Source organism: Triticum aestivum, chromosome 5D (genome assembly GCF_018294505.1).
Source record: "Triticum aestivum cultivar Chinese Spring chromosome 5D, IWGSC CS RefSeq v2.1, whole genome shotgun sequence".
Classification (NCBI taxonomy): domain Eukaryota; kingdom Viridiplantae; phylum Streptophyta; class Magnoliopsida; order Poales; family Poaceae; genus Triticum; species Triticum aestivum.
This window is the reverse complement of record NC_057808.1, coordinates 299,783,699-299,801,493: the sequence shown is the minus strand read 5'-3', so window position 1 is coordinate 299,801,493 and position 17,795 is coordinate 299,783,699.

The following is a 17,795-nucleotide window of genomic DNA, read 5'->3' as shown; positions in this document are numbered from 1 at the left end:
TCGGAGGTGCCGCGGGCGCGTGCGAGTGTGGTTGGGCTCAGAACGGACAACGGAGAGAACCGGGGGAACCCGAACGGATGCAAGTTTTGAAAAACATGAAGATGCAATGCAGATGATGACATGGCAAAATGCAACACGCAAGCAAATGACATGGCAACGACGGCGAATAAACGGAAGACACGTGGCGCATCGGATCCGGGGCGTTACAACACTCCTCCACTAACAAGAGATCTCGTCCCGAGAACTTAGGACCGAGACGGAAGGGAAAGAAGATGAGGTGAAATAAGAACAAAACAGTGAGGATGAACAAAGTCAAGAACACTCGAGTACGAAAGAGGAATGTTGAATGAGACAAGAAGCAAAAGCTGAAGGAATAAGGCTGAATTTGAAACCACTCCGGTTAGGACAAGATAGAAAAGGAATAATCATGTTTTCGGCCTCCTCACTTTTCGCGCCCACTCATCAGTCTTCCCTTATAAATAGGCCTGACCCTTATGTCTTCGTCATCTTTCTCCTCTCGCCACTATACTGCCGCTCGAGCTCCGCCGCCGCGCATCTCGTCTTCCTCAACCTCGGCCGCTGCATCAACCTGAGCCAGTCCAGAGAACGGCGGCGACTCTCCGTAGTGAACCTGCAGCCGTAAGTCTCCTCCTTCTCAAATGTCAGATCTGCATTAGGGTTTCCAAGTTCTTCCCTGTTCTTCGCAGTTCATCATGATTTCCTTGTAGTTCTTCCACTGCGGTCATGTTTGATCCAAAAGTAGTACGGAGCTCCTGCGGTAGTAGTTTCGCATCCATTTTTTATGCTAGCAGATCCCTTCTCTTTGTACAAAGACCTCCTTAGAGCTCACGAACTCATCTGTACCAGTTTTTAGGTCTAGAACATTTTCTTTTCTGAATGACCGTTTGATCCAAAATAATCCCTGCAATCTGTGAAACTTGTTTGTGCAACACTTAGGCAAAAACCTGCATGTGTTAGCCATGGCGGCTCATATCGCCGGCTTAAAAGAGGCCATGCTTTGTGAAATTTCCGGATCATTCATAATAGAGTTAAGTAATTTAATTGCTCATGATATCCACGGCGGCTTAAATAACCTGACACAATTAGCCATATATCATTAGGCCCCTTCATAAGCCGCCATCTTGAATACTGAACTGAAACTTTTCTCCGGCTTAAATTTGAACCGGAAATTTTATTTTGTCATAGGCTTCCATCTTTCACAATGCCGCCTAAGGCTCCCAAAGCACCCATCACATGCAACTGGGTTAGATCCAACGTCACTGACAGCATCTTAGCTGATTTTGCAAAGACGGGTTATCTGCCAAGGAAAGAGATCATGTCTTATCGTGCTCCTGACCCGTCAGAAGAGAAACCTCATCCCAAAGAGGGGGAAGTTGTCATTTTCACTGATCACATGAAGCGGGGTTTCGCCCCACCCGGCTCCAAATTTTTCAGAGACATCCTGCATTTTTTTGATCTGCGACCTCAGGACATCGGACCCAATTCCGTGTCAAATATCTGCAACTTCCAAGTATTCTGTGAGGTGTACCTCGGAGAAGAACCCAGCTTGCTACTCTTTAGGGAGTTATTTTATCTGAACCGCCAGAATGAATGTGCCAACGGGCCTAGCTTGGAACTTGGTGGAATCTCAATCCAACGACGGAGAGATTGTCTCTTCCCTTATGCTGAGCCGCCAAGCCACCCGAAAGATTGGAACCAGACATGGTTCTACTACCAAGATACTTCTCCGGCTAATGAGAACCCTCTGCCCGGCTTTCGTGCCCTGCGTCTGGAGTCAAATCACCCCCTGCCAGACAAATTATCTCAAGCTGAACGTCAACCACTTATTCCCACCATCAACAAAATCAAAGCTCTTCTGGGGAACGGCCCAAATGGCATTGATCTGGTTCGGGTCTGGATTGCCTGGCGGGTGATTCCTTTAAGCCGCCGGCCCGGCTTGATGTGTGATTACACGGGCCAGAAGGATGATCCTCTTCGGCACAGTCCAGACGACTTACCTGAGGACATCATTGATGATACAACCAAGTCTCTTCTGAACGAGAGCCTGGCAGATTGCGGGAGAGTGGGCTTAAGCCCTTTCTGCAAAGCTAACCCGGCTCCAGCGGTAAACCATTGATCTGAATACTTCACCTTCCATTTTAACGATTTTGTCTTAATTCACTAACCTTTGTTGTATTTTACAGGCTAATGACAAATTCTGGAAGGTCAAGTATGACCACGAAGCTGCCAAGAAAGCCAGAAAGGTTAAGAAGGCCGCCAGGAAAGCCGCTCCCCGTAAGAAGGGAAGCAAACCTAGCACCTCGGATATGTTTCATCTGGACGACACCTCCGAGTCAGAGGTAGCTCTTGACTCTTTAGGCTCCTTTTTTAACCACCTTATTGACACTGATTATCAGCAGGAGGATACCGGAGCGAGTAACCCGGTGATTGAAGAGGTAACTATAATTTCCTCCGACTCCGAGCCTATGCCGAGACAGAAAGTCCAAAGAGTAAACCGGAAAGTAAGATTTTCACATCCTTTAGCTTATCAAGATCCTCAATTTCTTTTGAAGCGTCAGATTCACGAAAGTCGAAGGCAGACCCGGACCAGCAAAGATGCAGACCTCTCCTCCGGCTTACCCCAAGCATCAAGGAAGCGCCGGACTGAGGTTATCTTCGACTTATATTCTTTGTATCCTTTGGCGGGCGTCACTCGTCAACCACTCAACTATTCTGACTCAAACTACCAGGAAACTTCACCTTCCTCCGGTGACTCAATGCAGTCCAGCCCGCCGGCTTTCAAAACCGCTCCTGGGTAATGATGATCAGTTTATTTTATGCTTATCTTACTCATGTTTTGGCACTAACCCTTTGACTTGCAGTGTACAAGTGAAGCCCAGCAAGAGGGCGAAGAAGAATAAGCCGGCCGAAGAGCCGGTCCTTTCTGAGCCGGAACTCAGAACGGCTGCTCCTGACGCCTCTGCTAATGAGCCGCCGGCTGTACCATCTCCTGATGCCACCACTGCTCCAACTGTTGAACAAGCTATGGAAGGTTCTGAGAACCCAGAGATCCCCAGCCCGGCTCATCCAGATGATCCGGACGTTGAGATCACCCGGACTGAGTTTGTCGAGCCGGGATGACCTACCGTGTTGGCCAAGTGCTCTGCCAAGGAAGAACTTCTAGAGCGCCGCCGGGCCAGGCTGGACATCACTGATTATGCTCATCTGAGCATTGAAGATATTGTCTCTGGCTACGTGAATCAAGTGCACAACAGTCGGGATCTGGAGATTGACATGGTGAAACAAATACAGCAAAAATCTGAGGTATAACTCTCTTTCTTACTCCATAGTTATACTTACCATGCCAGCCCCCAAGTCTATTACTTATGATAAAATATGTTGTAGACTTAATACTGGCTTAGTAATCACTGCAGGAAAGCCGGCTTACCTGGTAGGACTCAAGGTCTGGCTTAATCAGCATATCTGAACCAGTCCTTACCTTGTTTTAACCAAGTAGTTGAACAGCAATATGCATTAGCCCCCAAGTGCCAAGTACCTTTGCTTGCAAAGTGCTTGGGACTTATTCGCATGAACCGCCACTGTAAATAGAGCTCTTCAGCATACATTAGCCCCCAAGTGCCAAGTGTCTTTGCTTGCAAAGTGCTTGGGACTTAATGTTGCATTATAATCACCCTAACTGTGACCTGGAATTTATACAGGCCGCCTTCAAGCAATTTGAATCGGAGATCTCTGATTTAAAGAACCGCCTGAAGATTCAAGAAAATGAAACCCAAAAGGCCAACTCCAAGTTTGAATTCAGTGTATCTGCTCAAGAGAAACTGAAGAAGAAGTTTGAAGCAGAGAGAAAAGCCTGGGCGGATGAAAAGACGGCTTTGCTCAGCCGGGCCGAACAAGCGGAGGCCACTCTTGCTGAAACAGCCGCCGAACTATCCGGCTTAAAACGCCATGTTTCTGGTCTCCGCAATCTTTGGCAAGTTACTCTATAAGTGTTTAGCTAGTTTACATCTTTTCCAAAGAGCATCTCAATTGTCATCAGCTTACCTGACTTTGCAATGCAGGTCCCAGGAGCTCCAATCTTAATCAAAACGTGCTGACAAAATTGAAGGCGGTTTATACCTTGGTGGAACAACTTTACACCGGGTCACAACGTGCTTTAGCCGTCGTGGCTCTGTCCAATGAAGTTCCCACTCATCTGGCGGATGTGCTCAGGCGGCTCGCCGTGCTACCTCAACGCTTCCAAGAGTTAAGACGAGCTTCTGCAAGAGCCGGAGCTATAGCCGCTCTGAGCCGGGCCAAGGCATTTCTACCGGAGCTAGACCCGGCCGACGTCGCCCTTGGGTATCCCAGCTTGAAGGAAGACGGCACCCCCTTTGACCAGAAGGACTTCGCCGCTTGTGTGAAGAGCGTACGCCCTGTGGCCACTTTGATTGGCAATGACACGGATCTTACCAAATATCAACCGGGTTATGATGCGGAGAATCAGAGAATCCCAACACCACGCTACGAAGCAGTCAGCCTGATTCCTCCAACTCGTAAGCATACCTTCGCCCCTGAAGTTGACCCGGCCGGGTTAATTGATGATGAAGCTCAATTTGAAGCCTTGAGTGGCATTGACTGGAAATCATCAACCTTCCAGGTCATGGAAACAGCCGGAGGAGCGGAGAGGGATGACCCGGAAACCTCAGGCCAACAACGCCTTTGATCGCTCAAGCGGCTCATGGTTATGTCTTAAAAAACAATGCCTCACCTTTTGGACTCGGGGAGTCATGTAATAGAGTAGGACAAATACTTAATTTTGTCGTGCCATCGCGCACGTGTGTAGCGCTCAACATTGTTTAAGCTGCCCTTTTATATTCTTCCGGGTTATGCTTGATCCTCTGTTTCCTTATATATGAAGAGTTGTCTTTAATTGTCCTGCATAGAAAAACAAATCACAAGTCCCTTGGCGGCTTACCGCATGGAGAGTTATACACTTTACATATAACCCGGAATCATATCAAACCGGTTCTCCATTATATCCTTATGACAACCATAACAGTATACCTGTGATCCTTCAAGTACACCTCCGGTTTATGTGATCCGAATAATGAGTAAAAACCCCACTATGTAATATGATGCTTATCATGTGTGATCAACTTTATTGACCAAAGTTAAGCCGGTGGAATAGAAACCACCCTTGAACACTTAGATATAATCAAAAGAACTTGTTTGCAACAAAGAGACTTCAAAAATTTGGAGGCTTCTGATTCGAATACGACCAGAGAACCGTCCCAAAGGGGTTAAGCTAAGATTCGAATACGATCATATAGCCCCCAGTGGCTTTGGCGTTGCCGATCAAGAGGGTATCGACAGCTATGTTCTCTTTGGTTCGAATACGACCTATGTTTGAACAGGAAGCCCCCAAATGATCTTGAGAGTTGTTTAACGACGCTGATTCGAATACGATCCACGTCGGTTCCCAAAGGGGGTTAGCTATGATTCAAATATGATCAAGAAACTCCCCAGTGAGCTCGGCAATATGCCAATCAAGTGGGTATCGACAGCTATGTTCTCTTTGGTTCGAATACGACCTATGTTTGAACAGGAAGCCCCCAAGTGATCATATATTTAATGGCTAGATTCGAATACGATCATAAGCCGGATCAGCCTCCAAGTGATCATGCGATATCATAATGAAAATAACAATGGCACATTTACCTTTGGAGGGGAAAAAGGACAGAAGTCCTGCTTTATTATTCATCATAATATATACATGGCTATAGAAATATGTACATTATGAGAGCCGGTGGCTCAGTGTAATAAGGCCGAAGATGAGCAATATTCCACGGCCGGCGGGTCTCCTCCTCCGACTTACGTGAATCTTTGTGCTCTCGAATATCGATGAGGTAGGATGACCCGTTGTGCAAGTTCTTGCTGACCACAAAGGGCCCTTCCCAAGGTGGGGATAGCTTGTGTGCATCTGTTTGATCCTGGATGAGCCGGAGCACCAAGTCACCTTCCTGAAAAGTCCTGGACTTAACCCGGCGGCTGTGATAGCGGCGCAGGTCTTGTTGGTAAATCGCCGAGCGAGCTGCTGCTACGTCACGTTGTTCGTCCAACAAGTCAAGAGCATCTTGACGCGCTTGCTCATTGTCCGCCTCGACATAAGCCGCCACTCGAGGCGAGTCATGACGGATGTCGCTAGGGAGAACCGCCTCGGCTCCGTAAACCATGAAGAAAGGCGTGTAACCCGTAGACCTGTTAGGAGTAGTATTGATGCTCCATAACACAGAGGGTAACTCCTCCACCCAACAACCCGGCGTCCGTTGCAAAGGGACCAAAAGCCGGGGCTTGATGCCTTTCAAGATTTCCTGATTGGCTCTCTCAGCTTGACCATTGGATTGGGGGTGAGCTACTGATGAAACATCAAGCCGTATATGCTCTCGTTGACAAAATTCCTCCATGGCGCCTTTAGACAGATTGGTACCATTGTCAGTTATAATGCTGTGTGGAAAACCAAAGCGAAATATCACCTTCTTCATGAACTGAACCGCCGTGGCTGCATCACACTTACTAACCGGCTCTGCCTCAACCCACTTTGTGAACTTGTCAACCGCCACCAAGAGGTGGGTCTTCTTATCCTTGGACCTTTTGAAAGGCCCAACCATATCAAGCCCCCAGACTGCAAACGGCCAAGTGATTGGAATCATCCTCAACTCTTGAGCCGGCACGTGAGCACGTCTTGAGAACTTCTGACAACCGTCACATTTACTGACCAAGTCCTCTGCATCAGCATGAGCCGTCAGCCAATAAAAACCATGACGAAAAGCTTTCGCCACAAGGGATTTTGAGCCGGCATGATGGCCACAATCCCCCTCGTGAACCTCTCGTAAAATTTCTTGACCCTCCTCAGGGGAAACACAACGCTGAAAAGCCCCAGTAACACTGCGATGATGCAGCTCGCCATTGACAATTATCATTGACTTAGACCGCCGGGTTATTTGTCTGGCCAAAGTTTCATCCTCAGGCAATTCTCCCCGGGTCATGTAAGACAAGTATGGCACTGTCCAATCTGGGATGACGTGAAGAGCCGCCACCAACTATGCTTCTGGGTCAGGAACAGCCAAGTCTTCCTCTGTAGGTAACTTGACAGAAGGGTTATGCAGAATATCCAAGAAAGTATTAGGCGGCACCGGCTTACGCTGAGAGCCCAGCCGGCTTAAGGCATCAGCCGCCTCGTTCTTTCTGCGGTCAATGTGCTCCACTTGATAACCCTGAAAATGCCCGGCGATGGCATCAACTTCACGGCGATAAGCCGCCATGAGGGGGTCCTTGGAATCCCACTTGCCTGATACCTGTTGAGCCACCAAATCTGAGTCGCCAAAGCATCTCACCCGGCTTAAGCTCATCTCCTTAGCCATCCGAAGACCATGGAGCAAGGCCTCATACTCAGCTGCATTGTTAGTACAGGGAAACATCAACCGTAGCACATAACGAAATTTGTCACCTCGAGGGGAAGCTAAAACGACTCCAGCCCCCGAGCCCTCCAACTGCCTGGACCCGTCGAAGTGAATAGTCCAGTATGTGTTATCTGGTCTCTCCTCAGGCATCTGCAGTTCTGTCCAGTCGTTGATGAAGTCTACCAATGCTTGAGATTTGATAGCAGTGCGTGGCACATACTTTAAATCATGAGGCCCAAGTTCAATGGCCCACTTAGCAACTCTTCCGGTGGCTTCTCTGTTTTGGATGATATCTCCTAGAGGAGCAGAACTAACCACAATGATGGGGTGGCCCTGGAAATAATGCTTAAGCTTCCGGCTTGCCATGAACACCCCATAAACAAGCTTCTGCCAATGTGGATACCGTTGCTTGGACTCAATGAGTACTTCGCTGACGTAGTAAACCGGCCGCTGAACCGGATGTTCCTTACCCGCCTCCTTGCGCTCCACCACGACGGCCACACTGACGGCTCGTGTGTTAGCGGCTACATACAACAATAAGGGCTCCTTATCGACAGGAGCAGCAAGGACTGGCGGCTCAGCTAACTGTCTTTTCAAATCCTCAAAAGCAGCATTAGCAGCATCACTCCAGACAAAGTCATCTGTTTTCTTCATCATCTGATACAGTGGTATGGCCTTTTCGCCCAACCGGCTTATAAATCGACTCAAAGCAGCGATGCGACCCGCCAGACGCTGGACGTCATTTATGCACGCCGGCTTAGCCAGAGAGGTGATTGCCTTGATCTTCTCCGGGTTAGCTTCAATGCCTCTGTGAGAAACCAGAAAACCCAAGAGCTTGCCTGCAGGAACACCAAAAACACACTTGGCCGGGTTAAGCATCATCTTGTAGACCCGGAGATTATCAAAGGTCTCTCTCAGATCATCTATCAAGGTCTCCTTCTCTCTGGATTTGACCACAATATCATCCACATAGGCATGAACGTTGCGCCCAATCTGATTATGAAGACAATTCTGCACGCAACGCTGGTAAGTCGCCTGTGCACTCTTGAGCCCAAAAGGCATAGACACATAACAGAAGGCTCCAAAGGGAGTAATGAACGCCGTCTTCTCTTGGTCCTTAACAGCCATTTTGATCTGATGGTAACCAGAGTACGCATCCAAAAAACTCAAACGCTCACAACCCGCCGTAGCATCAATAATTTGATCAATACGAGGGAGAGCAAAAGGATCAGCCGGACAAGCCTTGTTTAAATCCGTATAATCCACACACATACGCCAGGTGCCGTTCTTCTTGAGTACGAGCACCGGGTTGGCTAACCATTCTGGATGAAAGACTTCCACAATGAACCCGGCCGCCAAGAGCCGAGCTACTTCCTCACCAATGGCCTTCCGCCTCTCCTCATTAAACCGCCGGAGGAATTGCCTGACTGGCTTAAATTTTGGATCAATATTAAGAGTGTGCTCAGCGAGTTCTCTCGGTACACCCGGCATGTCAGAAGGTTTCCATGCAAAGATGTCCCGGTTCTCAAGGATGAATTCGATGAGCGCGCCTTCCTATTTAGGATCCAGATTGGCACTGATGCTGAACTGCTTAGATGAGTCACCTGGAACAAGTCAACAAGCTTAGTCTCATCGGCCGACTTAAATTTCATTACCGGCTCATGCTCCGTGGTCGGCTTTTTCAGAGACGTCATATCTGCCGGGTCAACATTATCCTTATAAAACTTCAACTCCTCTGTTGCACAAACAGATTCAGCGTAAGCAGCGTCACCTTCCTCGCACTCCAAAGCTATCTTCCGGCTGCCATGAACCGTAATGGTCCCGTTGTGACCCGGCATCTTGAGCTGCAAATATACATAACACGGCCGTGCCATGAACTTGGCGTAAGCCGGCCGCCCAAATAAAGCATGGTACGGGCTTCTTATTTTGACCACCTCAAAAGTCAGTTTTTCCGCCCTGTAGTTGTACTCATCTCCAAAGGCTACTTCCAGCTCGATCTTACCAACTGGATACGCCGACTTACCGGGCACCACCCCATGGAAAACAGTGTTGGACTGGTTGAGGTTTTTATCAGTTAATCCCATACGACGGAAGGTCTCATAATAGAGGATGTTGATGCTACTGCCTCCGTCCATGAGCACTTTAGTGAATTTATACCCACCAACCTCAGGAGCCACCACCAAGGCTAGGTGACCCGGATTATCAACCCGGGGTGGGTGATCTTCCCTACTCCATACAATAGGCTGCTCAGACCATCGCAAGTAACGTGGAACCGCCGGCTCAACAGCGTTCACAGCCCTCTTATGAAGCTTCTGGTCTCGTTTGCACAAACTGGTAGTAAATACATGATACTGTCCACTGTTGAGCTGCTTTGGATGGGTCTGGTAACCCCCCTGCTGCTGCTGATTACCCTGGCCAGATTGCTGGTTAAAACCACCTTGATTACCTTGAGAATTCTGAAAATTGGAATTTGAACCGCCGCCCGGGCCATGAAAGCCGCCGCCACCTGAGCCGCCGCCCTGCCCATTGTTACCGTTGAACATGTTGGAATTCTTGAAAGCTTTCATGATCGCGCAGTCTTTCCATAGATGAGTGGCCGGCTTCTCCCTAGAGCCATGCCTTGGACAGGGCTCATTCAACAATTGCTCAAGCGTCGGGCCTGACCCGCCGGACCGGGGAGGTGGTCTCCCCTTACGTCGGTGGTTGTTACCCTGCGCATTGGTGTTGGCCACAAACTCCATACTGCCATCAGCCTTACGTTTATTACCTCCCTGGTTCACCGGGTTATGCTGAGGGCCCTTGCCGTTGCCATTCTTCTTTCCCTTCCCTGTCTTTTCATCATCAGACGCGGGATCCTTGGTACTATCAGAGTCGGCGTACTTGACCAGAGCCGCCATCAGCGTACCCATATCGTTGCAATCGCGCTTGAGCCGCCCAAGCTTCATCTTCAGGGGCGCAAAACGACAATTTTGCTCCAACATTAAGACCGCAGAGCCGGCATCCATCTTATCAGACGAATGTATTATCTCTTGACCCGGCGTACCCAATGGGTTGTAGACTCGCCTTCTTGCTATTTGCAGTTAGTCAAATCCACAATTGACATAGATTGCCTACATGTATCTTTGAAGTTTTGGATGAACCGGGCTTTTAGCTCTGCCCATGACCCGATGGAATTGGGTGGCAGTCCCTTCAACCAAGTGCGGGCAGTCCCATCCAACATCATGGTGAAGTATTTGGCCATTGCCGCTTCGCTGACCTCCAGCAACTCCATAGCCATCTCGTAGCTCTCAATCCATGCTCCGGGCTGTAAATCAGCCGTGTAATTAGGTACCTTCCTAGGTCCTTTGAAATCCTTGGGCAGACGTTCGTTACGGAGAGCCGGCACCAGACAAGGGACACCTCCGGTCCTCGTAGCTATGCCCGCCTCGATAGAAGCCGTCGGGTAAACCGGAAAAGGCTGGTAAGCCGTCATCTGAGCCGCCTGCTCAGCTTCCTGACGCGCTCTGTCTTGATCCACCGCATTAAAGGATCCATTATGCGCCGGGCCATGGCCATCTGGCAAGTCACGGCGCCGGACGTTACTTGAGCTGGTCGCTGAAACCATGTGTCTGCTATAACTTGGGCTCCGGTTTGGACGAGGAGTTGAATGAATCCTGTCCCGGCTATATGAATATGCCTCCTGTTGTGCCAGAGCCGTCTGAAGAAGTTCTCTGACCCTGCGGGTTTCGACCGCCGTTGGAGAGTCACCCTCGACTGGGAGAGCCGCCAGTCGCGCCGCTGCAGCGATCATGTTTTCCAACGGATTAGAATAATGACCAGGCGGTGTCGGCACGTATTGAGGTAGGGCAGTATTCACACGGGGAGGCCCCATCACTTGCGGCTGAACCGGCGTTCCAGCCCCGGGTGCTGTGATTTCTGGCGGGTTACTGGGCCCTGCACCGGGCGTGTTGAAGAGGTTTCGAGGATCATAAACCGGAGGGAGCCGAGATTGAGCCTTCTGATGCCTCCTTCTCATGATCTCATTGGATGCGTTCTGATCCATCGTGAGCCGGAAAGACTGCGCCTGAATCAGTTGAGTCTGGGCGTCCAGAGCCGCCCGTTCTGCAGCCATCCTGATTCCTTCCGCTGCCAGATCTTCCTTGGCCCGTGCTATATCCAGCTTTAACTGTGCCACTTCTGCATCATGTTGAGCTTGATCCGCCGGGACGACCGTGGCGGTTAACAGGGCCGTCATCTTATCTGTGAGATCCATTAGCACCTGAGCCGGCGAGTGCACGGGGCCTCCTGCCCCAGCGGCGGAGTTTTGAACAGGTTGTGTGCCGGCCATGAAGATTCCAACCCGGCTCGGCGGCTCAAAGGGGTCCGGAATACTGTCGCCATCGGAACAACCCCTGAGCCTGCCATCTTGAAGTTGATATAACGAGTCGGTCTCACCTGTGGACGACTCGCCGTCAGAGCGGGTGGCCGTCTCATCGCCAGATCCAGATCCTTCAGAGAGTCCTCCATGGACGCATCCCACGAAAGCACGCTTCAAGGCAGGCAGAGTCCGGGCGGGTCTCGCACGCTGAGCCGTCTCGACGAGGTCGGTGCAGATGTCCGGCTCAGGGCCCGGCTCGCCAATCTTGCCAATGAAAACGTGGATTCCGCCGAAGGGGACCCGGTACCCGTACTCGATTGAGCCGGCGTCGGGGCCCCAGCCTGCGTCGTCGATGTAGAGCTTGCCGCGACGACTCTTGGTCATCCGGCCCACAGCGTATCCCTTGAGCCCTTCGAAGCTGCCCTTCAAGAACTCAAATCCACCGTGCGCTGGCCCCACGGTGGGCGCCAACTGTCGTGGAATTGTCACGGCAGATGTCCTCGTGCAAGGACTTAGTCGTGGAGCCATCGCAACTAGGAAGCTTAAAGGGGTTAAACGGGACAATGGACACGAGGATTATACTGGTTCGGCCCCTTACGCTGAAGGTAAAAGCCTACTCCAGTTGAGGTGGAATTACTTAGGGTTTCGATGACCAGGAGCTAAACCGCTATGCCTGGCTATCGATCTGATCTTACTTGTCCTGAACCGCCGCTGGGTCGTCCCTTTATATAGAGAGGTTAACGCCCAGCGGCTCTCAGAGTCCCGGCCGGCTTATAAACAGTGTCCGGCTCGGACTCTTAACTATTCTTGCCTTACACTACAAGTCATGCCTTAACGGCGGTTTATCACTACGGGCCTTAAGCCGCCTCTAGGCCTTAGGCCCATTACTGAACCGCCATCCTCAAGCTTGATATTGGGCTTCATGTGATGATCGTCATGAACATAACCCGGCCCCTCCTGGGCGGGTGACTCAGTAGTTATATCCCCAACAGAGGGGACCGGCGACGGAGGGGGCGGCCGGCGGCAGTCCGGTGGGCTGACTGGGGCAGGATCGCGGCGGCGGCGGCCCCGGTGCAGATAGGGAGGCGAGGCGGCGAGGGAGGGAGAAGGAGGCGACGGCGGCGGGGGCGCGGAGAGCCCGCGGGGGGCGCCGAAGGCGGCGAGGGGCGCGCGGCGAGGGGCCTCCCCTCAGAGCGGTTGCGGGAGCGGGGATCCAGGCGGCGGGGTGCGCGTGGCTCGTCCGGCCCGAGCGAGCGCGATCTGGGCCTGCGCGTGGGCCACGGCGAAGTGGGGAGCGGGAGGCGCGTGGCGCCCCAGGGTTGGATGCGGTTCACGGCGCGGATGACGTGGCGGCGCACTGGGTGGTGTGGCGGCGACAAATGGCGGCGAGGGAGAGGGTCGGCGCGGAAAACAAGGAAGGAGTGGCGGCTGGCTGCGGGAATCGAGGAGGGGTAGGTAGATGGCCAAAAATGGAGAGGGGTGTATAAATAGGGAAGGTTAGGGTTAGAGGGGGGTTTCGAGCCTCCGATCGCGATCCGACGGATCCGATCGAGAGAGGGGGTTAGGCCAGGCCTAGTGGGCTGTGTGGAGGGGTTTCAGCTGAGGAGGAGGGAAGAAATGCAGCCCGGCAAAAAGTTTCCGGAGAACGAAACGTCCGACGATTAAAACCGGCAAAGGTGCCGCTACGGGATGAGGGTTGGGCTATCAAACGGACTCCGAATGCGATGAAATTTGGCAGGCGGCCCTACCTACACTATAATAAGACCGCACGCCAACTTTCATCCCATTCCGAGAACATTTTTCAGCCACTTATAAAATAATATTTCGGAGGTGCCGCGGGCGCGTGCGAGTGTGTTGGGCTCAGAACGGACAACGGAGAGAACCGGGGGAACCCGAATGGATGCAAGTTTTGAAAAACATGAAGATGCAATGCAGATGATGACATGGCAAAATGCAACACGCAAGCAAATGACATGGCAACGACGGCAAATAAACGGAGACACGTGGTGCATCGGATCCGGGGCGTTACAAACGCTCCTCCACTAACAAGAGATCTCGTCCCGAATCTTAGGACGAAGACGGAAGGGAAAGAAGATGAGGTGAAATAAGAACAAAACAGTGAGGATGAACAAAGTCAAGACATCGAGTAGGAAAGAGGAATGTTGAATGAGACAAGAAGCAAAAGCTGAAGGAATAAGGCTGAATTTGAAACCACTCCGGTTAGGACAAGATAGAAAAGGAATAATAACGAAGGAATTTATGCAGCACTCTGGCTGAACAAGGAAAGAATAGAACATGAACTTGAGAAATGGAACGATACTTTACTTGAGGAACGACACAAAACCTCCGGAAGACTTGAAAGAATGGAATGAGAATAATAGGGAAGAAGATGACAACCTCTACCATGAATGAAATAGAGAGCATCCTTAGAAGGAAACAATGACCGGAATTGTTGAGCAAATCAACAACGAAAAGAATAAGCTTGTTGTGGACTTATAGATAACATCTCAAAATTATGAGGTGATAACCAACCACAAGCGGAAAAGATTGAAATAGCTGAGAGGAACGAAGAAATGCAAAACTCCACTTCAAAAGAATACGGAGAATTAGTTGCACTTTGAGAAGCAAGAAGAAGATACTTGAGCTCCTTTGATAAGAATCTTGATGAACACTTGAGGAGTGAATTAAAGCATGATGAGCCACCGTGAAGAACTCCGATAACAAAAGAATGACGCAATAAAATTGAAGGATGAAAGGGATAAGATTAAATCCTTGCGATGATTAGGATGGAGGTTCGCGACGAAATCGGCGAGAAGCTTAGAACTCCGGAAAAGAAAAGATGAAAACACTTTGAACCGAGAATGTGATAAGATGAACAAACTCCAAAAAGAAGAGATAAAACCACTTGAAGAAAGAAGAATAAGGATTACTTTATGCTTATCCTCCACCGATTAAATTGATGAGAACAATGGATTTGCATACTACTTATTCTCGTTGGAAAGATTAAGGGGGGAATATAGCGCCAAAACTTGAGAAAGTCTTCCTGAACCACCGGTATGATTTGGAAGAACGAATTAATTGATATGATAACAACAGAAAGAATCTTGAACGAGCCACCGTAGGAATTCAAAATTGAATGACGAAAGAGAAAGAATCATCGGGAAGAATTAGAAAAACACAAAGATACTTGAGGGAATTAAGAGACAAGAGAACGAAGGGACCGCGAACTGATTGAAGAATACTTGAACGAAGCACCAGAAGATTGAGACGAACGAAGGGGCACAAATATAGAATAATCGGAGAACGGATTTGAAAACTTAGAACGAAGAAATATTCCGAAATGGAGGCCTCCGGATAATTGAGACGGAAAAAACAACTCCTGAAATACTCCGGATGGGTGAAATAGTTGCACGACTTGTAACAATTTGATAGGATAACATCGAGTTAGCACCGTGAATTTCCGGGAGAACGGACAAGATTTAAGAGAAATTCTTCTTCGGTCTTCAAATGTTGAGAGTGACGACGAGAAATAACGCCAAAATTGTTGAGATACTCCGGGAGAATGAAAAGCGAAGAGGTTGAGCCAACAATGAAAATAATTTGAAATTGATCTTGGAAAAACGTCTGACTGATGAAATTCATACTTACGTCAAACTTCGAAAAGTATTTGAGAATAACTCCGGGAAACTTAGAAGAGTCAGGTAAGATCCTGGGAAAAGACCTGTGGGTTAGGGCCCACTAAAGAGAAAACACCGTTGAAAAGGACTGTTCAAGAGATAGATGATGCACCGGAACAACTAAAGGACTCGAATGAGGTGACAACCTTGAATTAATTCGAACACAGCCGAATCTCCTGAGATGTCTTCATCGCTCCGGAACGATTAAATGGCGAGAGGCGAACGATCAGACGGAAATATTTGAGCTGGGGAAAAGAATATAATCACTACCGAAAATTGGAATTGAATCCACCGGAGAAGAAAAGAGATGAAGAATGTCAAACGAGACGAGAATTCACCGGTTGAAATAATTGAGGGAAGGCTGAAGATACTCCGCACGACTGAAATAGATGCTCGAATAGAGACTCAGACTCCGGGAATAAAAGGGGTGGGAGGGCGGGAAAAACACAGGCAACTGGAACGACGAATAATTGAATAGAGAAGCGCCGGTTGAAATGATTAAGGAGAAAAAGAAAAAGCTTCGCACGAGTAGGGTGGATACTCGATTACGGACTCCGGTTCCGAGAAGAAAAAGGGTGGGCGGGTGGGAAAAACAAGGACAACTTCGGACAGGGAAACAACATCGGTTGAGAAAGCATGAGGACTGATCTAGCCAAAAGATGACGAGGATCGAAACCACTCGAAGAGAAATGCGCCGGATTGAAGAGAGGATGGACAACGAACGAAAACTAACCACGTGATCCTGAAGAAAAAATTGAAGGAGAAGAGAAGTAAGTCGAAACACCTACGTCAAGATTCCTCACCAGAGCGACGAAGGGGCTGAGGAGTAAAAGAATTCCTACTCTCCGATATAACTAGACTCAGAAAAAGTTTTCTTCTAGACTCAACAACGGCCAAACTACACGATCAATCAAGGGGACTCCTAGGGTCGGTCGAGGCTCTGATACCAACTTGTCACGCCCAATATGCGATACTATCCTAAAGGGACTCGAAGGTCCCACCAAGGATAGAACCGCATATTGACACGCTTTTGCAAGGTGGATATCATTACATCAACATTACATAATAGATGGGGATACATACAAGGCATACAATGCCGCAAGAATACATCAATACATCATACATAAGATCAACATCCGACTACGGATGAAACACAAACAGAAGCTCAAACGACATCCACCCTGCTAGCCCAGGCTGCCGACCTGGAACCTATCCCCTGATCGAAGAAGAAGCAGAAGAAGAACTCCAAAACAAGTAACATCGCTCTCGCGTCATGATCATCGCAAAACCTGTACCTGCAACTGGTGTTGTAGTAATCTGTGAGCCACGAGGACTCAGCAATCCCATTACCATGGGTATCAAGACTAGCAAAGCTTAATGGGTAAGGAAGGGGTAAAGTGGTGAGGTTGCAGCAGCGACTAAGCAATGTATGGTGGCTAACTTACGCAAATAAGAGCGAGAAGAGAAGCAACGGAACGGTCGTGAAACTAGCAATGATCAAGAAGTGATCCTGAACTCCTACTTACGTCAAACATAACCCAGAAACCGTGTTCACTTCCCGGACTCCGCCGAGAAGAGACCATCACGGCTACACACGCGGTTGATGCGTTTTAATTAAGTCAAGTGTCAAGTTCTCTACAACCGGATATTAACAAATTCCCATCTGCCACATAACCGCGGGCACGGCTTTCGAAAGTTATACCCTGCAGGGGTGTCCCAACTTAGCCCATTATAAGCTCTCACGGTCAACGAAGGATATTCCTTCTCCCGGGAAGACCCGATCAGTCTCGGAATCCCGGTTACAAGACATTTCGACAATGGTAAAACAAAACCAGCAAAGCCGCCCGATGTGTCGACAATCCCGATAGGAGTCGCACGTATCTCGTTCTCAGGACACACCGGATGAGCGAAGCATACAGGTACCGACGTAACCCAAGTTGCCAAGGGATGGTCCCGCACGGTGCTCTAGTTTGGACCAACACTTAGACAAGCACTGGCCCGGGGGGGGTAAATAAAGATGACCCTCGAGAGCGCGACTCCCAAGGGAAAAAGGCTAGGTGAGGCAAATGTAAAACCAAGGTTGGGCCTTGCTGGAGGAGTTTTATTCAAAGTGAACTGTCAAGGGGGTCCCATAAATCACCCAACCGCGTAAGGGACGCAAAATCAAGGAACATAACACCGGTATGACGGAAACTAGGGCGGCAAGAGTGGAACAAAACACCAGGCATAAGGCCGAGCCTTCCACCCTTTACCAAGTATATAGATGCATTAAGAATATAAGAGATATTGTGATATCCCAAC